General features: G+C 37.7%; 1 long non-coding RNA gene across 1 annotated transcript; it reads left to right on the top strand.

Moving 5' to 3' along the window:
• Positions 1 to 597: 597 nt before the first annotated feature.
• On the top strand, positions 598 to 24,157 carry LOC115291091. The gene is made up of 2 exons (XR_003908387.1): positions 598 to 884; positions 23,874 to 24,157. It is a non-coding gene; the product is annotated as an uncharacterized LOC115291091 (long non-coding RNA).
• Positions 24,158 to 24,322: the final 165 nt, after the last annotated feature.

The following is a 24,322-nucleotide window of genomic DNA, read 5'->3' on the forward strand; positions in this document are numbered from 1 at the left end:
GGCTCATCCAGAGCTCAGGGAGCTACATGTTGACATGGAGAAGACAGATAAAATGTCCTGGAAAAACAGGGTTCCTAAGTACTTACTGCCAGGAAATGATGTGTTTTGTCTTGAGACACTAGTACATTTTTATTTTAGGGGCACTCCCAAGTGTGTTACTGATTCATAGTGTGGTAGGGTAGGCAATCTGGTACCTATCCTTTGAAAATGCAGGGATACAGTGGGAAAACAGAAAAATCATGATGAGCCCTTATAAAAGGAATTTGAATCTCTATATATATTTTGAAATATATACATTTTTGAAAATGTAACTCTAATGGTCTTTTGCTGTATCAGCTTGGCAAAGCTACAGTTCCCAGTTAGAATCTCTCTCTCTTTTTTTTTACATTTTTTAAATGCTTACTTATTTTTTAGCGACAGAGCATGGGTGGGGGAGGGGCAGGGAGAGAGAGGGAGACACAGAGTCTGAAACAGGCTCCAGGCTCTGAGCTGTCAGCACTTAACTTGACCTGGGACTCAAACCCACCAATTGTGAGATCATGACCTGAGCCTAAGTGGTCCACTTAACCTGACTGAGCCACCCAGGGGCTGCCTACTTAGAATCGCCCATCTAGGTGTTACTGTGATGGGATCTTTTTAGATGTGATTATAGTCCAAAATCAACTGAACATAAGTAAAAAAGATTATCCTAGATAATTTGATTGGGCTTCATTTAGTTAAAAGGTCTGAAAGCAGCTGAGGCTTCCCAGAGGAAGAAAATTTGCTTGCAGACCGGCAGTTTCGTCCCATTCCAGAGAGTTCCAGCTCGCCTTTCCTGACAGCCAGCTCTCCACATTCCACACTTGTCTAGAGCCTTCCACAATCCTGTGAGCCAGTCTCTTACAGTAAGTCTCTTCTTGTAATGCGATATCGCCTCCTCATTCTGTCTCTGGTTGAACTCTGACTGATACTCTAAAATGAAATACTCTGAAGTTGGCACCAGTTTCATGGAGTACTAGAGCGTTTTTATAATCGCAAATTTAAATGTGCAATATGATGCGATTAACTCAAGTAATTATGGTATAGTCAGTGGATGGGTTTTTAAGTTATATACATGAAATTTTGGGAACTTTGTGGTAGGGTCCCCTCTCTAAGGAGAGAAAAACAAAACAGAGAGAAAACTTCAGGGTAACCTGGCTATGTGCCTTCATGACAACATCCCTCATGATCTTGTAAACCAAGACTACTTAATCAGACTATGTGTTTGTCTGTGTTATCATATGTGGTAGACAAAGAAATAGAAAATATGGAAAAACTATGCCACCTGGGTGCGAACCCAACTGAGCGGTGCCGGCATGAATAATGCTGCTTCCTAGAAATGAAAAAGCCTCGGTGTCACAACTCTCTGTGGGAAAATCCTGTCACAACATTATAGGAAAAACAGTAAAATTTGAATGCAGGATATACAGTGAGTATAAAGGATGGGCACACGTAAAAATGCATCCAAAAAGAGCCTAGAAAAGGCTTGTATTAGAAGAAGTTGTCTCTGGGAGGTGGAATTATTTATTATATTTTAAACTGGAAAAAAAGTAAATATAAATTGTTAAAGAAAGCTAGCAGTTTATATTCATGCTGCACCTTCCTTCAGAACTAAGGATATTTCCAAATATTCATAATTTGAAAACTACTGCTTTTAAATTTGCTGGTGGTCTTTCTAAGAAATCTTGTGCCTTAATCAGTAAGAAAAATCAATCAGGGGGTGTCTGGCTGGCTCATTCCATGGGGCATGCAACTGCTGATCTTGGGGTTGAGAGTTCGAGCCCCACATTAGGCATGGAGATTATTTAAAAATAAAATCTTTAGGGGCACCTGGGTGGCTCAGTCGGTTAAGTGTTTGGTTTCAGCTCATGTCACGATCTCAGGGTTTGTGGGTTCGAGCCCCAGGTCAGGCTCTGTGCTCACAGCTAGCTCAGAGCCTACAGCCTGCTTCTGGTTCTGTGTCTCCATCTCTCTCTGATCCTCCCTGCTCAAGTTGTCTCTCTCTGTCTCTCAAAACTAAATAAAAAACATTTAAAAAAATTTTTAATAAAAAAAATTCTCTCTCTCCCTCTGCCCCTCTCCCCCATCCATGCACTCTCTAAAAATAAAAAAAAAATTAATTTCACTTATAAATCTTAAAAGAACAGTCAATCAGATGAGATCGGGTGTGTTCAGGGTGGTACGGGCGTAGACAGAACAGTCAATCAGAAAAGTTAAGTACACAAAAAACACAAATAAGGTAGTCATGATTCTGCTTAGTGAAGAGTTGTCTGAAATTAGATTTTGAGCTGTGCATGTTTCTGCAAAATGAACCAGAATTTTAGCAGTTGTTATAATGAGCATATATTGTGACACTTATTTGTTTCTATGCAATCTTACTATTGCTAAGATGTCTCACATCCCCATTTGTGTGGGTTCCAACAGCTCTCAGCATATCTGAATCTATCTTCCTCTCTTAAGTCATCTTTGAAAATCAACAGTTTTTGTCAGAAAAGGAGTCGGAAAAAGGGAAAAAATATATAGGTGGAGTTAGAACTATAGACCCAGGAGATTATTAAGTAGTTAAACCCACCTGATATGCATGTAGAACAAGGTGTAAAATGAATTTTCTGTGTTCTAGGATTTGTCCAATGAGGATAAAAACTCAGTAACACACCTTAGTCCTAGCTGCCACAGTTAGTTGCTTACCATCTAACTTATTATACTTCAACATATTTTATACATATCTATAAAGCAGAAACCATCGTTTTGTTATTTTATGTGTGTTTTGTATTGTATAAGTACCTGTCTTTTCTTATATATCACAAGTACATTTACTGCAAGTATATTTATTGTGCAAGTATGTGTTTATAATAAGAAGAATATTGATATTTCAATAGGTCAAATGTAAATGTAAATTTTTACATTGGGGCATCTTGGTGGCTCAGTTGGTTAAGCAGCTGACTTTGGCTCTGGTCATGATCTCATGAGTTCTCTGGGGTTTGTGTTTGGGACTCTCTCTCTCTCTCTCTCTCTCCCTCTCTTCCCCAACCCCACTTGTACTCTCTCTCTCAAAATATATAAACTTTAAAAAGTAAAACACATTTATATATTAAAGGCATGAGAATATGGATTTCAAGTACAGGATCAGTGGGTATCCTTTTTGGCTTGCCTTGAGTCTCTAGACCATGGAGTGACTCCAGACTTTCAGATTTGATGTGAGTCAAATTTTGGAAGCTTCTGAGATCATACAACAAGGTTTAGGCTAGTGAGGTCCTCAAATGCCTCTGTGCACCCCCCTCAGCACTGCTGGAGGCACCAGCTCCTTTGAAAAAATATTTTGGGGAGATATGCTCTCTAGTCAGCAATCCTGAACTCTATGAGATCATAATCATAATTTCATACAGAAAGTTTGGAAGAAGTCAATAAACTTTGGCAATGTGCTGTGGGCATATGAACTTGTTAGAGAAAACATGGAGTGATTGTGAAGAGCTGATGACAATTCGGGGTCCTCTGCTGAAGCATCTGTTTCCATTTATATTCAGTTGTTCATCTGCTAGTCATTCAGGAAGGCTTATTAGTAGCTTAGACATATTTAAACTGTTGAATAGTTGAATCAACATAGCAAAATAATATAGTTAATGGTAAGAAATGATTAAGACAGAATTCATTATGTATAATATATAAATTATTATTATATATATTATGTATACATTATATATATATACACAAACACAGTACAATAATTTTTTACAGTTTATTGGCAAGTTGGTTTCCATATAACACCCCACAAGTGCCCTCTTGTGTGCTCTTCCCCACAAGTGCCCTCCTCCATGACCACCACTCCCCTTCCCTTTCCCCTTCCCCCTTCAGCCCTCAGTTTGCTTTCAATATTCAAGAGTCTCTCATGATTTGCCTCCCTCTCTCTCCCTAAATCTTTTTCCCCCCTTACCGCCCCCCATGGTCTTCTGTTAAGTTTCTCCTGTTACACCTATGAGTGAAAGCATATGTTATCTGTCCTTCTCTGCCTGACTTATTTCACTTAGCATGATGCCCTCGAGGTCCATTGACGTTGCTACAGATGGCCATATTTCATTCTTTCTCATTGCCATGTAGTATTCCATTGTATAGATAAACCACATCTTCTTGATCCATTCATCAATAATGAATGATGGACATTGAGGCTCTTTCCATGATTTGGCTATTGTTGAAAATGCCACTATGAACATTGGGGTACATGTGCTCCTATGCATCAGCACTTCTGTATCCCCTGGGTAAATCCCTAGCAGTGCTATTGCTGGGTCATAGGGGAGTTCTATTGATAGTTTTTTGAGGAGCCTCCACACGGTTTTCCAGAGCGGCTGTACCAGTTTACATTCCCACCAACAGTGTAGGAGGGTGCCTGTTTCTCCACATCCTCACCAGAATCTATAGTCTCCTGATTTGTTCATTTTAGCCACTCTGGCCAGTGTGAGGTGGTATCTCAGTGTGGTTTTGATTTGTATTTCCTTGATGATAAGTGACGCTGAGCAACGTTTCATGTGTCTGTTGGCCATCTGGATGTCCTCATTGGAGAAGTGTCTATTCATGTCTTCTGCCTGGTTGGCCAGTGTTGAGTGATGATGTCAAGAAACGTAGAATCTTGTGGGTTAAATTGTGCCTATTTCTTCACTGGATTATTCGTTTTTTTGGGTGTGGATTTTTTTAATGGTAGCCTTATCACTTTTATTTGCACTAGAATGCATTATGATGTTGTGGTTCTAAGGCAAGTGGCCATTCAGTTCTTTGATTCACAGCCTAGAGTTCCTGAGTTTTAAAGTTGTATAGTCCTGTGCCTTAGAAAAAATGTAGGCCTTTATCCTAGAGCATCAGATAAACTCATTCACATGTAAGGCATTATTTTTACGTTAAGTCCAGTAAGCTTATTTTATTAAATAGAACTCAAACTTTGTTTTGAAATAAAACACTTGGACCATGTCAGACTGTACCTTTAGACTTCTATGACTGCACTTGGACTCTTTTAATGGCTTCTCATTCATTCGTTCATTCTTAAACAGAACACCAAATGCACAAGACATAAAAGGAAACCATTGGTAAATTGGACTTCATTAAAAGGAAAAACATTTGCTCTTTAAAAAACATTAAGAAAATGGAAAGGCAAGCCAAACACTTGGAGAAAATTCACAACACATATGTCAGATGAAAGACATGTATCTAGAATATATAAAGAAAAGTAACTTTAAAAAATGTCAAACTGTTTGCCAAGGTGGTTATATAACACCTTCTAGCAGTGCGTGAGAGTCTAGTTACTTATTAACTGTGTGATCTTTGGCAAGTAATGACAACTCTGACTCAGAAACAATGGTAAAATGCAAAAATAATCACAGTGAATCTCTTTCCAAGAAGTGGAGTCCCCTCCCTCTCTCCCCACATGCCGTCACCATATTTGAAACCCTGGTAGGACTCATGACTTGCTTTGACCAACAGAACGCACTAGAAATGAGGCTTTCCTAGTTCCAAACCTGGGCCTCAAGAGATCTTACAGCTTCTACTCAGAGCTTTTGGAACCCTGAGACTGTCCCATGAACAAGCCCCAGCTTGGCTCTGTCTGCTGTCTCAGCTACGGCCCTTACCGACCAGTAGGGCTCTGACTCACCAGCTGATCACAAGGACCAGCTAGCCGAGCCCTGCCCAAAAGAGTTACATTCTGGGTTAATGTTTTATTTAATTTTTTTCATTTACTCATTTTTGAGGAGAGACAGAGTGTAAGCGGAGAGGGGCAGAGAGAGAGGGAGACACAGAATCCCAAGCAGGCTCCATGCTCTAAGCTGCCAGCACAGAGCCCTGAGGCAGCGAAGAAATGGACCATGAGGTCAGCACCTGGGCTGAAATTGGAAGCCTAACCTACTGGGCTCCCCAGGCTCCCCCGGGGTCAATGTTTTAAACCTTTAACTTTGGAGGTAGTTTCTTAATCACAGTGGATAACTAATATGGACTTCTCATCATTAAGATGGGAGAACACAAGTATCTACCAATTTGATTATTGATTTAAATGAGATTCAGTGTGTCAGAGTAAGTACTGGAGTATGTCAGCAATGATTAGTGCTATCGTAATTTTAGATAAAGGTTGTTTTATAGGGAGGAGGCCTTTTCAAAAGGCTGCCACTGCACAGCAGGCTACTGTATTATCTGAGAGCCTCTAACAGCTCCCATTTTGAAAGAATACAATATGAGCTTACTGGCTGAAAATGACTCTTCCTGACAAGAAGAGTAGAGCCGCTTCTCTTCTAGACTGTGGCTGTTACGTGTAAATACGTGCTGCAGAGAGGAAGAAGCTTTATGGTTCTTCCTACTGATCTATCAGCTCAGAATCTTCTATCAAAGCAAGCTTTTTGTCTTGTGTGGCATCAAGTTGAATCAAACAAATATAAGGCCATGAGGTAGGAAAGGGCAACTTGAAATTAATATGGTTAAAAAGACAGGAGTTTCCAAGAAGAGTATGTGGAACAAGCTTGTCCAGAATGTCTTCATTGTTGTTCCCACATTAGCCGCATCCCATTACATGTTACTGCCAACAATGATGCTTATCGAAATATAATATTTAGAATTTTATTCCAATGCATCTTTTCATGTCCCCAAGCCCCTAACAATAAAAGATATATTTCTTAAATATATTCTTAAAACTATTAATATTGATCAAACATTTAATCTTAGTCATTTTAGTTTTCCTTTTTTTTTTGCACAATCTTCAAATTTTTATAAACTCTTTCTCAGCAGTGAGTGCATTAACTGTTATACTAACAAGTGTTAATGTAGTTCCTGTCTTTTCCCGAAAGGACTATAAAACTGCAAGGCTTTTAGGATTTAAGGCATAGATATAAATATTCAACCCAGGTGTTTCTAAATCACCTTCCACAGTCTCAAATGATGCTATACTTGAATAGCTCTGGCAGAATGTCTTAGCGTCTTCTGTTTGTATCTAGTTATGTTATATCCAGAAGAAATGCATACAATAAAGCAAAGCCTGCTGACATTTTTATTTTTAGGATAGTTGTCATATGAACTTTATAAGCATATTTGAAAATCCAGCTGTGGAAAGGTATGCATACCGGATAAATAGTTATTGGGCATTTGCCAGACCACAGAGTTAAATTGTATGAGCAAAGGAAAATTCTAAACCAATGTTAGAGCAATTCATTCTTTTAAGTTAAAATCTTCAATCAACCACCTAATTTCTGTCAGTATCAATATAGCAAGCTTTGTTATGCCTATTAAAAATAAGAAAATAATTACAATGTTTTTCTGAAACACTCCTAAAAGTGATATTTTTTTTTTTTTGGCTTTTAAAAGTCTTGTCTTATCTAAAGTGTTTCTATAAATATAAATGGCTTTTGTGCCAAATGTGATCAATTTTCCATTTTGAGTAAATTCCAAAGAGCTCAACATCCTGGTGGACTGTTTCTATCAGCAGATGCATTATTTAGAGAGGAATGTCTCTCCATGTGTTCTAGACTTCAATTCAGGGAAGGCAATAGCATTCCTAAGCATTCTTTCTTGCCAAATAAAAACAATTGCATTTATTCCCCCCAAAATAGATTTTTTGATCCAGAATCTATGGATATGTTCAGGCTGAATAATTTTCTCTTTAGAATCAGGTACACTCTGATTCTAGCCCTACGTATGGAACAAACATCCGAACCGGAACAGTAAGTAGTGGTGATTAATAGATACATTGCCTGGGATCTTCAGTTATTCAAATGTGACGCGCATAAAGTCTCTGCCACTTTGAGACCCAGACCATTTGGGGAGACGTTTTCTGTCTTAAATACAGTCCTAAAAATAAAAGTGAATTTTTTAAATAGAAATGATGTGGAAAAAAATATATGTTGGCAATGCGAGGAGTCAGTTAATGCAATGACTGGAGCTAAGGCCTCCAAAATACTGCCTACAGAATTGTGTTTAGAAGATGCGGTTGATGCAATTAATGTCGTGAATCGAAAATGTTGCCCGTGTTGCAGGGTCAAAGATCAGCAAATGCTGTCCCCATTATGTCCCCTTCTTTCTATTGCCAGAGCATTTTCCTGTTCCACTGAAATGAATGGCATGGTTTCCTGTAGAACGTATAGATCATGTAGTGATCTTAGATATGAAGGGCTTAACTTCTTATTGTCTCAGCTTATGTAGAACACTCTGACCTTAGTGGGACTACCAAACCCACAGAAAAGCGGATTTTCCCTGCCAACTCTTTTCTCTGCTGCTTTCATTGTTAAGCTATGTCTTAATTCCTACCTCTGTTAGCCAATGTTTTCATATCCTTTTGCTATTCTGGATAGCAAAACACACACAAAACACTTATGTGTAGACCTAATAAACAGTTAATAAACAGTGAGAGGGTACTTTGGTACTTCTGTGACATTTGAATTTTTCTCTAGTGTCTTGTATTGACTTTGTAGATTTTTTTCCCTAAAGCTTATACAAATATTTAAGTTAATGAAGCAGGTCTTCTATTTTAAGAAATGCATTTTTCTAGTCTTCATATTTCCCATTTACCATGACAATAAAGAAACATTAAATCTATTAACCCATATAAAGAGAATGTTAGGAGGGTTATTAGCAGAGGTTTTGAACAAATAGCTGGCAAATGGAAATCAGATGGACAGTGTTCCCTGGGCAGGCAGGAAGGAAAAGCCCCAGGCTGGGGTGCACCCACTCAGAACTGGAGTTGAGAAGGGAGCCAGCTTTTCAGGCAGAATTCTGGAGAGCCTCTAGACTCAGTAAATGAGCTCCCAAAATCTTCAGAGTATGGCAAGGAAACAAAGATGTGGGATCCGAGAGATAAGGATTAAACACAGGAGGAAGGCCAAGGGAAACGCCATAATGAGTGGGATGGACCTAGAGAGCGGCCAGCACAGGTTGGAATGGGAGGATGGAGTACGCAAGGGGGGGGGATTCTGGGAAGAAAACACGAAATGATCCATTAGTATATGATATAAACACATTAGGAGGGAGGGTAGATAGTAATTAGAGTGCTCTTCTCCCTCTTCCATAATAAGTAGTCCAAAGATAATGCCTAAAGTAGACCAAACGTACAAAAACCATAACTATATTTAGAAACACATAGGCACCAGAAGGAACAGTTAAAATGTTCAGTTTCTTCCTCTGGGAAGTGGGGCTCAGGTGAGGAGCCATGGCGATTAGAAACCTCCATAATTTATCTTATTTTAATAAAAGAATTAGTAATACATAGTGATACATAGTACTACTACTATTACAAAGTAGTACATAATATGATTCATGTACTAATTAGTAGATTTATAAATGAAAATATTTGTTAGTTTACACTTGAAAAAAAACTCCTATAAATAACTTTTATAGACATAAAGCCAGAAATAGATACCAATCGCCCTCACCATTACCCCCAAAATACTTCCTAAAGAAAGAATAATACATATAATCAGATTTCCATGTAGAAGTGTTTATCATGGCATTTATTTTTTGTTGGAAACTTTATAAATCAGCAAAATACACGATAGAGCCAATTATTTGAAGGGTTATGGTGTTGCGCCTGGCATGCTGAAGGCCAAATGTTTGAACTTTTAAAAGACAATATTTTATAGCTGCTAAAATCCAGACTGTGCATATAGAAACATATTCGATGATGTGGGAAAAGCCAGGGAGTTTCATGAAAAAATAAAAACTTTGTCTAAAATAACATTTTTAATAACACATACAATCCACATAACTACACACGTAGAAAAAAGTAAAAGTAAAAGGTACACCAAAACATTAATAAAGGTTATTTCTTTGTTATGAATTTAGTACAAATTTACTCTTTGTACTTTTAAAAACTGTCTGAATGAAAATGTTATTTTCAACATCTTAAAAAATGAACACGTGGTCTATATTCAGAATAAAAACAGAACACTTATACAGCCATTTTATAGGAGTATGAAAGTTGAAGCTATAATAACTATTCTTATCTAAAAAAATTCAAGTTTACATATTCTTTCTGACCTAAGGGTAGAGGATGTTATTTGTAACCCATCCAAACTCATCTTTAAAAATTTAACAGGACAGTTCAGTAGTCTATTTTTACCATAAATCTATCTTAAGCAAGAATGTTGATAACCTGAAGGCTAACATATATTCATTAGTATTTTTTTTACAAAGTCAGAACAACATAATCCAAACAGTCTTATCCTTTTCTCAAACTTAAAAAAAAAAAAGCATGAAATACCTTTTGAACTTTTCCCCTTCAGTTTCTCATAACATAACATGTTTAGTTCTCATGAGTAAAGTACATTCTTAAAGCTATAAAGTGTGAGAACATTATCCTGGAAGCAAAATGTTATTGTTAAACCACCAGATATATTTTAGCATTGACCATTTCATAACGTTGAAAATATACCAAAACAATTTAAAAACATGTGTCCTTCAACTTTAGCTTTTACAACTTAAAAAGATCAACTAAAACTATACTGTGAGGCTAACAACTTCTGAAAATTCATATGATTAACTCTTGTTAAAACGTGTAATTTTTGCGTGTTTGAGCAAAGTGCTTTCCTGTGCATTTTCCTATTCATCCTGATACACCTTCCTAATGAAATAGGAAAGTATATAATTGCCATTACTTTTTACATTCCAATTTTAAATGGTAATGGTTTGTCATAAATTTTTCTATGTAACTTCAGATTTTAAAAAGCCACTTTAATTTATATTGTTAAATGATATTTTGGTCCAGGAAAATCCAGAGCAATTGATACCATAGAATTCAACTAGCTTGGGTTGTGTAGTATAGCGTATAATATCTTTTACATGTGTCAAAGTGTTATGGTTAAAAATTATAGTTATTGAATAGTTCTTCTTTGCCATGAGAAAAGAATTAAAGAAATAAGTTTGATTTTTCCTAAAAATTATGCACAGTTTTCTGGGTATAACATTGTACTTATATGGGCTCTAATAATCATGGCAGTATATTGGTTTAAGCAAATGAAAAGTCCACAGATCTGACTTTGGGAGAAGCTTCCTTCAGCATTTCATATGCTGTTTTTACCATTGTGCCCGGTGAGATATTGTCTTCTTCTCTGGGTTCACAGGGCAGCTTGTCACGCAGGCACAAATAACTACCATTCCAGACTCAAATCCTCACACTACGTTGTACAGAGGAAGAGAGACTCTCTTCTGGGAGCTAATATAGAAAATGAAAGAGATTTCTCTTTTTCAAAAAGAACAAATCTTTGCCCACAATTGGGTTACCTGCTCACCTGTCAGTTAGTGTCTGAGAATAAGTAGAGTGAGTAAAAAACGTGAAGAGGACCCACGCCTGAATTCACGTTACTTAAAACAACATGCCTCAGAAAGGGAAGGCATCTTTGCTCATTAGGAAATTAGGGAGATGTCTCCAAAGCAAGAGCAGTGTGAGAGTGCATGACAAATAAGGGCCTACTATGTCCATCATAAGTGTATAGATTGTTTTGTAGTAACAATCGTCATACTTCTCCACTTTTCAGACAAAACAACCAAAACAGAAACCAGTTCTATGGTCTTTAATTCCATGACCAAAATGAACAACGTAACATGTTTTTGACTTGAAAACAGGTCCTGGATTGACGATTGACGAGTTCACAAGCCTGCTTTTTCATATCATTGGAAGAACAGAGAAGACAGGGATAGTCCCATGATCCATCAGAAACCATTTTAGGTAGTACTAAGAAAAAAAAATTGTATTTGGGTCCCTTAGGATGACCTTATGAAATTTTCTGCCAGAAAATTATGATTTATGCAGAAACTCAGTGTTTGCACTAGACATTGCACTAAATTCATATCAATCACATATAAATAAGCTCAAACAAATCAATATATGTATTTAATTATCTAGAATTATAGGTGAGAGATTATTTGTCCTATTGCAGCCATTTAAAGACACGGCTCTTCAGTGATTGTCCCCAAGAGTACTGTCCACATTCTTTGACTATCATCCATCTGAGACAGAAACACCTTTTTCCTTATCCAGCCATTCAACAATTCCTTGAATCGATTTCCTCAGTATTTCTCTGTTCTGTCTCCCCTTTGTCTTCAATACTAATTCTTCACCATAAGCCCCTCTCTCTCCTGGACAGTGTGACAGCTCCCTAACCAGTCCTTTTGCCTCCACCTTTTTCACCTTCTAATTCCCTCTCTAAAACTCACCCCCCTCCCACCTTGGGGAACCCTTATAAAATGAAATTCTAAAATTGGTTACTACATTGACAATGTCATGCAATGCTTCTATGAATACTATGAATATTCTTATATAGCCTTTAAGTGCCTGTGAGAATTTATGTAGTGTATGTGCCACAGTGTGGTATTGCTAATTCTCAAGACTTTGTGAGATTTTGCCAAAGTATCTGCAAAGTAGTTGTATTCCTACCAAAAGTTATTACGACCTCCTCTTGACTACAATCTTATCAAAACTTAATATTCTTTGGCTTTTTAAATTTTATAAATCTGGAGGGTAACTCAGAGTATATCCTCATGTGTATACTGCTTATTCAGGATTCCTTTTCTCAGTAATTCCTATTATTTTTCTGTACTCTTTTCTCTTGGATTTACTCATATTTCTTTATGGGTGTTCTTCATATAGTCTGAATAGTAACCTGGAATCTCCAAAAGTTACATGGTCCAGTTTGAGAACTAGGGCTTTGAAGCAAACTTCTCTGCATAGAGGAAGAAGCCAAGGCTCAGAGAGCTGGAACTACTTGCCCCAGGACCCCTGATAGTGGCCTCTCGCCCAGTGCCATCAGGACGAGAAGACTGGGGAAATACACTGGAGTGGCAGGGGCGCCCCGCTGCTGACCTTGAATCTCAGAGGCTTTGTCCTCCACAGGTGTGCAAATTGAGGAACTTCCAGCAGTGTTACCTCATACCTGACCTTGTACCCTTGGCATCCAGACTGCCAGCTAACCTCAATTTCATTGACTTCACTGTGGATATAATAACAACAAAGGACTTTGACCACTGGAACCATTTTCTAAATGACCCTAATTAGGGGAAAACCATGGCTGGCAGAAAGGAAAGATGAGTACAGTGTGGAAAACATGGGTGTGGAATGATCTAGCTATTCTCCATGACTGGCAGTTTGAAACTTTTTGCTGGGGGAGACTGAAAGGTTCCCAGGTTGCATGTGAAAAAGGACACCATGTCCAGTTCATATAAAGCAACTGAACAGCTCTCTGGAGCTGGAGGTCAGTCTTGACAGTCAAACCATAACCACTGGCACATGCTCCATGTTGACCCTGTGTTTTGTCCCTATGAACATCTAAATTTTCTGAGGGACACAAAGAATGTCGTTTTTAGAGCTTTTAAACCTCCATAACATTGACATTTTCTCAGACAGGTCCAGAGAGACGTCCCTCAGTATACACACCTTGTGGCCAGGTGTCCATGGGTTGGCAAGGTGGGGGTGGGGCAGTCATGCACTGCATCTTCACACACACGTGGGTGCACACCCAGCCTTAGCCCCAGAGCCTGATTCTCATAGTTTTCAGGATTGGAATTCCCACACAGTTACGGCTTAGCTGTTTTCCTCTCACTGGGGAGATTTCTGGGCCTCTGCACATCTATGGTTTCCTTTACTCATCAAATCAATTACCTTTTATCTTAAGCCAGTTATGTTAAGCTACTTGTGCAACAGATGCAGGATGCTGAAAGTATCTTCAAGTACCTTCCGGTCTGACATATACACATGGCGAACTTCCGTGTGAACAACCAATCGTCTGGGAAGACACCATCTTTCCAGACTAATTCAAGTAATTAGTATTAATGTCAAATCTATTTTTTGCCTTTTATGGTTCGTGCATTTTGTGTTTTAATCACTATTTCCCTACCCCGATGTCATAAAGATGTATATCAGATCTTCTCCATAGGCATATTTTTTTAAATGTAGTTTTAGCTCAAAGGTGATGTTGATACTGCTGTTTATAAAGCTTTCTCTTCTATTTTCATATTTGCTTTTGATCTACTTGAAGACGTGAATGGTGTAAAAACAGTCTCTAACTGCATTTTCACTTATATAGATAGCCATGTTTTCTGTACAACTATTTCTCTATAATCCATCCTTTCCCCACCAATGAGTAATGCAATGTTTGTCGCATATCTTATGTAATGCCCAAGATTTCAATATCACCTCCAAAAACTAGAGACCACCAGGGAGACCGAGTCATGCATGCAAAAGCAAAGGGCAGTTTTATTACGGCTTAGGCTCGCCGGGCCTAAGTTCGGGCTCACAGCCGTCACCAACGCAGTGGATCCGTGCTGAGAGCCCCGAACAAGGGCTGAGCAGGGTTTTCATAGGGTTTAGGAAGGGGGAGTGACAAGAAATTGTGACATCCAGTCATTATTGTATAACAGCATTGGCAGTAGCTCTAACCATACACATTGTTCAGAGCGTTCGTTACTTTTGGCGGGACCGAACCGCAATATTTAGAGTACCTTTGAAATTAACCAATTACAGTGCAAGTTGAGGGTCTTGTTTGGTGACTATCGGGTTAACTTTAACAGGAGGTAACAGGGTCCTATCTAAAGTCCCCATCTGCAGGTCTCACCCTTAGGAATGTGGGGAGAGGTAGCTGGCCTTTCCTGATTGGATATTGCAAAGTGGTCTCTTCTCTAGGCAATGTGTAACTGCCTAATAGTTCCGGAGAGACTGACCCTTAGACCTTCTAGCTTAGAGGGGAACCTCTGTCATGGAGTCTGTTAGGTTCAGACTTTGTCCTTACACTTATTCTATATAAAATTCTGTTTGGGGCTCTCTGCTCTAATAGCTGACTGTCCTAAAATTGTTTAAGGATTCTAATTACTGTTATAATTACTACAGTTTCATAATAATTTCACATATCTTATAGGAAAATCTATAGCCCAATTTTCCTCAAAATTATCTTCAAGGATTTTTCTGTCTTAATTCTTACAATCTTAAATTCTGGAGGAAAAAACTGAAGGTTTTGGTTGGAATTGTGATGAAATTGTAAACTGGGTGAGAATTGACAGACAGTATTGTGTATCCCTAGCATGACGATGGTAGGTCTCTCCGTTAATTTAGGTTTTGTTTTTATTTTACATAAGCTTTGTAATTTTCTATATGAAGTTCACACACATCTCACTACTTTTGTTCCTATGTACCATTTATTATCTATTCCTTTTCTATGTCTATGTACCTACATATACATACATATGTGTATATATCTATACTTAAGAATCTCCATGGCTCTGTAGAAATAAAATTAATTTTTTTCATATAAATGTAATATTTGCAATCCATCAAATGCTTTTATTTATAAAAATTTGTCTAATTTATTGTTTTTTTCTACGTAGCCCTTCTCATTGCTGAAAATTAGTGATAAAGAGAAATCTTAAGTAAAAAGAGTAAAAAGACATTCTGTAAAACCAAAGATAAAAAATGTCAGTCTTCTCATCAGAAATCATGCAAACCAAACAGTGGAGAGGCATCTTTAAATTGCTGAAAGAGAGAACAAACCTGTTTACCTAAAATTGTATACCCACCAAAAAAATCTTTTTTTAAACATCTTTTGAAAATGAAAGTGAAAGAAAGCCTTTTTCAGAATTCATCACTAGCAAACTAGTGAGAAAAGTTAAAGAAACTCCTTCAGGCAGAAGGAAAATGATACCAGGAGAAAATATGGCTCTACATAAAGGAATAGAGAGTACCAGAAATGGTAAAAATGTGGGCATCTATGACTTTTACAAATTATTTAAACCTCTTTAAAAAAGAAGAAATGGTCTGGGCCCCTGGGTGGCTCAGTGGGTTAAGCACCTGACTTCAGCTCAGGTCATAATCTCAAAAATGGTGAGTTTGAGCCCTGCATCAGGCTCTGTGCTGACTCCCTCTCTTTCTCCCCCACCCCCGCTCACAATGTCTCTCTCTCTCCTTCAAAAATAAATAAACATTAAACAATTAAAAAAAAGGATTGGTCAAAGAAAAATTACTGACAATGTTTTGTGGAGTTTATACCATATTTAGAAATAAAATAACAAAACCTTGAGAGGGAATGGAAGGATGTTATAAGGTTCTTATACTTGAAGTAGTGCATAATTATTCGAAGGTAGCCTGCAACAAGTCAAAGATTTATACTGAAAACCTAAGGGAAACCACACACACACACACACACACACACACACACACACACACACCACACACACACATTATATTTATAAGCTGATGAAAGAGACAAAATAGAAACATAAAAAATTCAATTAGTGCAAAATAATGCTGCAAAAGCCAGAACAACAAAAGAGGAACTAAGAACAAATGGGAAACAATAAAAATAAGAAGGTGGTAGATTTTAAACCCCACCATATCCATAATCAAATTCAATGTAACTGACTCAAACACTCCAGGGATTTTCAGATTGGATAAAAAAGGACCAAATTATATATTACCTTCAGGAAACCCACTTTAAATACACCCACAGATACACTAAAAGATGGGACATAATTACTGTATGACACTTTCTAAAAAAAGCTGGAGTGGCTATATTATCAGACAAAGTAGACTTCAGAAGGATATTCCTACATAAATGGTCAATTTATAATGATAAAGGAGTGAATTTTTCATGTGGAATAATTTTTCTACATCTAACAACAGATTCCAAATACATGATAGAACTAAAAAAAATTTTTGTAGCCTCCAACAATTTATAGCTGGATATTTCAACCACCCTTCTCTCAATAACAAACACATCAGTTGGATGTTATTAAAATTCAAAACTTCTGCTTTTAACAAAACACTGAGGAAACGAATAAGAAGCCAGATTGGAGCAATCTTTACATGTATTTGATAAAGGGCTCTGATAACTCACTAGGAAGACAGTCCTAATTTAAAAAATAGGGAATAACTTTGAACCAAACTTCAAAAATATATGGATAGCAAATTAGTATATGATGCTCAACACCTTAGAGAAATGTAAACTAACGTTACTATGAGATACCACCATCATATACAAGGTCCCATTCACTACATGGGCGAGGGAACGCCACCCCTAATGTTACGGGAATGGTCCAACATGGGCAGGTGAGATCAACAAGTTTTAAGTTAAATGGACTCACAGCCTATGGGAGGGGGACACTGCATGCCGTGCAGGGCCATGTGGCAGTAACATTTGGAAACAGTGAACAGTCAGGGGCTGTGGGAAGGAAGCTTTGTAGCATTATGAGGGGGGTGTGCGTCCTGGTTGCTGCATAAGGATGTGATTAATTCTGTGTCTTCTGTGAATAATTCTGTGTCTGGCATGAAACTGAAACCTGCTGCCTGGGGATAAGCAAGAATAGAGCCTGGTCTCCCTGGTAAGGAGGGCTGTTTGGCCAGGGACCCTCACCCATGGCTGCAGGGTGGGTTGGGAACTCGTGGTTGGGCCGTGAGGCCCTGCCCGTTTTACCAGATGCCAAGACAACACGTAATTTCAGCCTTGCTGTCAGTCTTTCATGGCACACACTTACTAAAATGTGGACAAAACCAAGTGTTGGTGAGAACACGGAGAGAAAAGGAGCTCAAACTGCTGGTGGGAAAAGTAAGTTGGTCCAGCTATGTTGGAAAACTGTTTAGCAGTTTCTCATAAAGTTCAACATAAGTTTATCATGTGACTCAGCTATCACTCCTAGGTATTTACCCAAGAGAAATGAAATTGTCGTCAAAGACTTGTATTCAAATGCTTTGAGCAGCTTTATTCATAATGCCCCCAAACTGGAAATAACCATCAACAGATGACACAATCCAGAAATCGTATTTCCACTCAACAATATTAAGGGAATGAACTCCTAATACACACAATATGGATAGGCCTCAAAAGCCAAATACGATAGGGTTACATTCACATGAAATTCTAGAAATGGCAAAATTAAAATAACAAAATACAGATTAGTGGTTGCTAGGGACCAAGGATGGAGGGAGAGGATTAACTACAAAGAGGCATGTTCTGTATCTTGATGATGGTGATGGTTACAAGAACATATACATTGTCAAAGCTTAAATTGGTGAGTTTGCCTGAATTTAAATTATTCCATAATAAGACTGATGAAAAAAAGATGAGGGAGAAAGCCCTCCAGGCCTTAGATTTCTACTATCAGCAAATTACCTCAGGGCAGCTGCTATTTTAGGCAAGTTTGAGACTACATTTCTGCTTCCTCTTGTCCTGTTAGAATTCCTTCTAATTTCTTGATATTTGTTGTATTTTCTATTGACTCTTTGATTTCTTTAATATCTTGTCTTCCATATTGCTACAAGCAGAAATCTCATTTTCTTTCAAAATCCACTGGCTTTTAGTGCTTCAAATGAGATCTATCTACTTTTATTGTGCAAAGTTTCCTCAAGTTTTTTAATGGGAGAAACTCCTATTAAAGGCCAAAAAGTATCAATGCTTAACATGGAGAACGATTTTTAAAAGTTACCAACCTGGAAATTAATGTTCCACGCTATTTCCCATTTTTAAATCCATTATCAGATACAAAAATGTAAAATATCTAAATAAAGAGCTGAGTTAAAATTGAAACTAAGATGTTGAATTGAGCAATCAGTAAAAGCTGACTACAAAATATGCATTATAGTGTAATATGGGGGCTAGAGGGCATCTGTGTGTTGATCTACCAAACCACACACACGCACAAACCTGACAATGTCCTACGTGCCAGGCATCGTGCTCAGTGTGAAGGGTCCCTCAGTACACAAACCTCAGGACGTCTTCTCACATGTGGCTCCCAGTATGGCCGGGGGGACAGACCTTATGCAACACTGTGCATCATGGCTTTCATAATGTACAAGTTGAAATGAAGAAAAAAATCCAGGTGCTTTAATATGTAATGGGAACCCTAAGCTATGTTAGGGAGCAAGGGGATGTTAACTGGAGGAAGTTCGGTTTGATCTGAAACCATGAGGTAAGTAGACGTTTGCTAGATGTGGTACAGAGGATAAGAAACGATGACTGGGGAATAAGGAGCGTTTCAGGTAAACAGAACAGTGTAAGGTCATGGTAAGTGCAACACATTCAAAACCTGAAAAAGTTTTTGAAGAGGGAAAATGGAATATAATGCAGTAATTCAAAACATGCTGCAAAGTTATGAAAAAGATAAATGGAATGCTGCAATGCTTCTATTAAAGTCTTCAACTGTGGTGGGTATTTTAGTTCTTTAGTTTGACTGTCAACAGACTATCCATCAGAACTCAAAAACACAGGGGCGCCTGGGTGGCTCAGTTGGCTAAGCATCCAACTTCAGCTCAGGTCATGATCTCATGGTCTGTGGGTTTGAGCCCCGCTTCGGGCGCTGTGCTGACAGCTAGCTCAAGAGCCTGGAGCTTGCTCCAGATTCTGTATCTCCTTCTCTCTCTGACTCTCCCTTGCTTGCACTGTCTCTGTCTCTCAAAAAAAAAAAAAAAAAGAAAAAGAAAAAAAAAAAGATCAATTTAAATTGAATTTAAGATAGGCTTAATGAGAATACATTTTCTTTCAATCTCATTTCCTAAACCGAGTCACTCTTATTAGCTCTTTCATAGATTACTATAATGGCCTCCTAAATGGTCTCTCTGCCTCTTGTCTTGGCACCGTATTCATTCTCCATAGTACAGCACTAAAATAAGTGCTTCAGAGTCAAATTTAGTTATTCTGCTACTCACCTTTTCACTAAATACAAACTGCCCGTGGGACCAATAACCACCATTCCCTCTTCCCACACCTCATGACACACACTCAGTAGGTTAGTTTTGGTGACTTTCCTTCGAATGACCTTCCTCTCAAGACTTTATGCTAGCCCTTTTGCTTATATCATCCCTGACTATCCCTCACTCAGCCCTTAGGACTCAGATCGACAGTACTTTTTAGAAGCCTTCTCTACATCCCACATTAGTCATATGCATCCTGCTTCCCTTTAGGTACTTACTAAATGTTGTCATTACTTATTTAACGGTCTTTTCCTGCTCAGGCTCTTAGTTTAGTGAGAACAGGAACCATGTCCATCCCGTTCTCTGATTATGGCCAGTGCCTGGCACACTGACTGCACCCAGTAAACAACTGAATCAGCTTTCATTCTAAGTAAGTAACATACCAACAAACTGTGATGACCCTTTTCTAGAACCCACGCCAATTAGATCCTCCATCCATACACGCCTTCCACTGAGAGGATACAGCCGGACTGACCAGACTGCAACTTTCAACTCAATAAAATCTTACTTATCTGGAAACCTTGATTATAACTTATAATTTCATTATAATTTGATATTCACTCAGCCAACAAATAATTTCTAAGTACCACTTACCTTGTAATAAATAAATAAATAAGCAAACCAATAATCAAATGCTAGGCACTAAGGAGAAATAAACATTGGGAGAGAGATGGAAAACCAAAAGACAAAACGAATGGAGATTAAAGTCATATAAACAACTAGTAACTACAAAATCGGTGTACCAATCAAAATTATAAACATGGCACTAAACAATAAAGAGACAGGAGCATGTAATTTGGCTTCTGTAGTTGATAAAAGCCTTTGTAAGGAAGGTACAGTCTCTTAGAAGAGAAGCAGAAATCTGTCAAACGGAAGGAACGTCATTTTCCGCAAAAGAAACAGTGCAAAAGCATGAGTGAAGAGAAAACTGTGTACATAGACTACAGAATTGGAGGAGAGGGTTCTGGAAATGTAGATGAGACTTCAAAGAAAAAGATCTTTGCTGTCCAGGGTAAGAAGCTTGTGCTCTGCTCGGTAGGAGGAAGAGAAACGTAAAGCATTTAAGCAGCAGCAGAGCATAATTGAAGGAACACGTCAGAGCGGCAGCGTGGCTACGCTGAGGGAGGCAGGCTGTAAGCGGAGGTCCAGGCGCAGTGCCGGCACAAGAAGAGGGCAGGCAGCGGCCACGGGAACGGAGGTAGGACAGAAGAGGCTACACGACAGCCTCCGAGTGGGAGGCTAGGAGTAGGAATCTCTGGCCGAGTGAGATTGTGTTGTTTCTTGAGAGCAGCTGTCACTAAAACACACCAAAAACAAACCACCTGAATTAAAATTTCGAGATGGTAATGCGTACTCCTTCACCAGAGTGGGCGATGAGGAAGATGGAGTCAGCAGTAACGGGTCTAAAAAATGATCAAATCCTGGCATCATTCTAATCCTAATGAATAGTTTTCCATTTGTAACAACCAGCAACCAGACCAGAGTTTGTAAATTTTTCACAAACATCCTAACTGGCATACATTCTTAGAGAATCTCAGAAGTTTCAGAAATGGCAAACTAGTAAAAGAAGTAGACACACCATCTAGTGAGAATCCAGAAAGCAGGAACCTAGCTGGTAAATTTTACTGATAAAGCCGTAAGTGAGAAGCAGATGAGGCATGTACGGTCCAATCCATAGGGACAATCGAAAGACAGTTAAGAAAAACAAGTATAGAATGACTATAGTGCCTATGTACAAGTGTCTTTCAGGATTTCAGCACCAAAGTAATTGAAGAGCTATACTCAATTTATACATTTGGGATACTTATTCAGTTCTCTGTTCTTAACTTTAAAATGTTGAGTTGAACATTTCACTTTTAAAACCTTTTTAAAAACTCAAAAATTTCTATTACTGATTTAGGGCTTGAGAGAGAAAAATAAGACATGTTATATATTCCCCACTCCTACACGTATTAGATACAAATAAAAATCATGATAAAACTAATATGAATTTTAGCCAACCCCCCCCCCAATAAATTTGCATGCTCTCAACATTGCTACTGCCGTCAGTTCTGGTTTTCCAGCTTCCTTCACTCTGAACTGTATAAGAAACCTGCCATTTTCACTAGAAACATTAAAAGTCAAGTGACACAATAATTAAACTTTTAATTTTGTGGTTTAACTTTAAGTTTTAAGTTTCACACTACTCCACCTGTTATACAACCTTCAGCTCAAAGGACAGATGAACCTGGGGATTGTTAAAAAGTAAAAATTAAATCTGGAATAGTTATTTGAGCTCCAAGTGTTGTAGTTCGTAACATTGACAAGATTTTTAAAATTTTTAATGCTTCCCCAAGTGCCTGTCAATTACATAAAGCTGTAAGTAATGAGTGGCATAAACCGCAGTTCCGAGTTTTTAGTGAGCGTATTTATTCCATGTTAAAACATCACATTAAAAATGCTAGAATAAGACAAACAAAAAATAGAACTGTTTCCAATTTATTAATTCTTATCTTTGTCTAGGATTTTTCACACAGCTGGTGTTGCTTTTATCTTTTCTGACTAGTACTTTACTAGTGTTCCTATACAATCTTTATCCAGACCTATTCACTAGCGTAGATGGGGCAGCACAGGCTACAGATGCCTTTGTTGGTAGTAAAATAAATACCTTTCATCCGGGTTATGGGAGAATTAAGGGGATGGAGTCAGTGAAAATTCCACGTGAGGGTTTAATAACGTAGCTCCTAATAATCTCTCCAAGATTCTTTCTCACTTTCTCAAGACCCTCAAGTTAATCAAAAGGGGTTTACAGTTACAAACTACTTGCCAAATTGAGAGAAAACTTTAATAAGAGTAAAATAACAATTTGGCAATCTCTTCAATAACTTTTAAGTCAAATTAGTTTTGTTTTCCACAAAAACTATGTTGTCAGGGTAGTACAAGTGTAAATGTATAGTGTTGTTACGAGTAGATTTTATTAGTTTTTGTTTTGTAAGACAAAAATATTTTAAAAGTTGGACTCCAAATTTCCATTTGATAATATAAAACAACTTTTACTACATTTTCAATAGCTACTTATATTTTCCTTCCTATATGCAAATGAAAGAAGTTTCAAATCATCTGTTACATACAGTGGACTCTTGAACAACAAGGGTGTTGGGGAAGTCTGCCCTCCATGCAGTCAAAAATCTGCATGTAGGTTTGTACTCCTCAAAAACTTATCTATGAAGAGCCTGCTGTTGACCAGAATTCTTACCTGTGACACAGTGCTATGTTTTTTTTATGTTACGGGTATTACACACAGTACTGCAATAAGGAAAGAAAATGTCATTTAGAAAATCATAAGGAAGAGAATATACATTTACAATACTGTGCTGTACGAAACCCACGTGAAAGTGGACCTGGGCGGCTCCAGGCAGCTCACACCCCTGTCGTACACGGGTCTATGGTACCTGCTCCGTAAAACAAAAGGACAGGCAGGGAAGAAAGAGACAAAGAGGAAAGGAGACAATTTTTTTCTCCTGTTTTATAAGAAAACTTGAAAAAGTTCTTTTTAATTGGAATTGAGTTTCTCAGAAGAGAAAATATAAAATGTTTCATGGGAAATCACTTTTTTAATCGAAGGTAAATTACTGGTACATGAACCACAAGGTGGTGCTAGAATTCCATGTTGGACGGATCTTTCAGAAGATAAAAGCAGTAGTTTTTCTTTTGTACTGTAATATATTGATTTTTATATTGGAAACTTTATAAATGTTTATAATTGAAAAAAGTGAAGCTAATTGGATTAATTCCAGAAATATCTGCCTCTAACTCTAAATATTAATTTTTAAGGTTATAAGCTAACTGTAATTCTTAAATTTTGAAGTCTAATGATTATGTATTAGAATGCTAAAATACTTAGTTATTTCCACGCAGAATTTTAGCTTAACATTAATGTTTCATGTCACAAATATCAAATTGCATATATAGAATATAAATAGATGAATACAAAAAATAAAATCACATAATCTAAGTAATAAGAAAGAAAACAATACTCTTTTTCCTCAAAATAATGGAATTAATTTTCTTAAAGATTACCCAGGGCTATTACACTTTTTTAATTTATAAAGTTAAAAAATATATAATTTCTCTAGTAATTTATCTAGTACTTTAAAGTGAATTTCCGTTTTCTCCTGATTTAACTTTATCTAAGGCCTCTTCTCTCTAGAAAAATACATAACTTCCCATCACCTAAAAAGCTCCAAAACCTTACTCTGTGTCTCGGAATCCTGGATGGCCACCATCTGTGTCTGTGCTGCTGGTCTTAAAACGTGTTATGGAACAGAGCACTCAACTACTCAACACTTCTCATGGTGAACTTTCTGACCTGCTTCCAAATACAAAAAGAGAATCACACCCTTGCTTTCTCAGTGCTAACTGAAAATGTACTGCTGCTTTTTGATTAACATTAAAATTATATTTTTATTTAATTTTCAATGAGCTTTGCTGATTTTTCACTACAACATTCAAGTCAGTACAGGCGGAGAGACGGTTCACACGAGAGCCTCCTGGGTACAATCGGCAGGTCCCAGCTGGAGCGTTTCCAACAGGATGCAAACCACGGTCCACGAGCCTCTGCTTTAAAAAACTTACTATTGAGCA

The sequence above is a fragment of the Suricata suricatta genome, chromosome 1 (genome assembly GCF_006229205.1).
Source record: "Suricata suricatta isolate VVHF042 chromosome 1, meerkat_22Aug2017_6uvM2_HiC, whole genome shotgun sequence".
NCBI lineage: Eukaryota > Metazoa > Chordata > Mammalia > Carnivora > Herpestidae > Suricata > Suricata suricatta.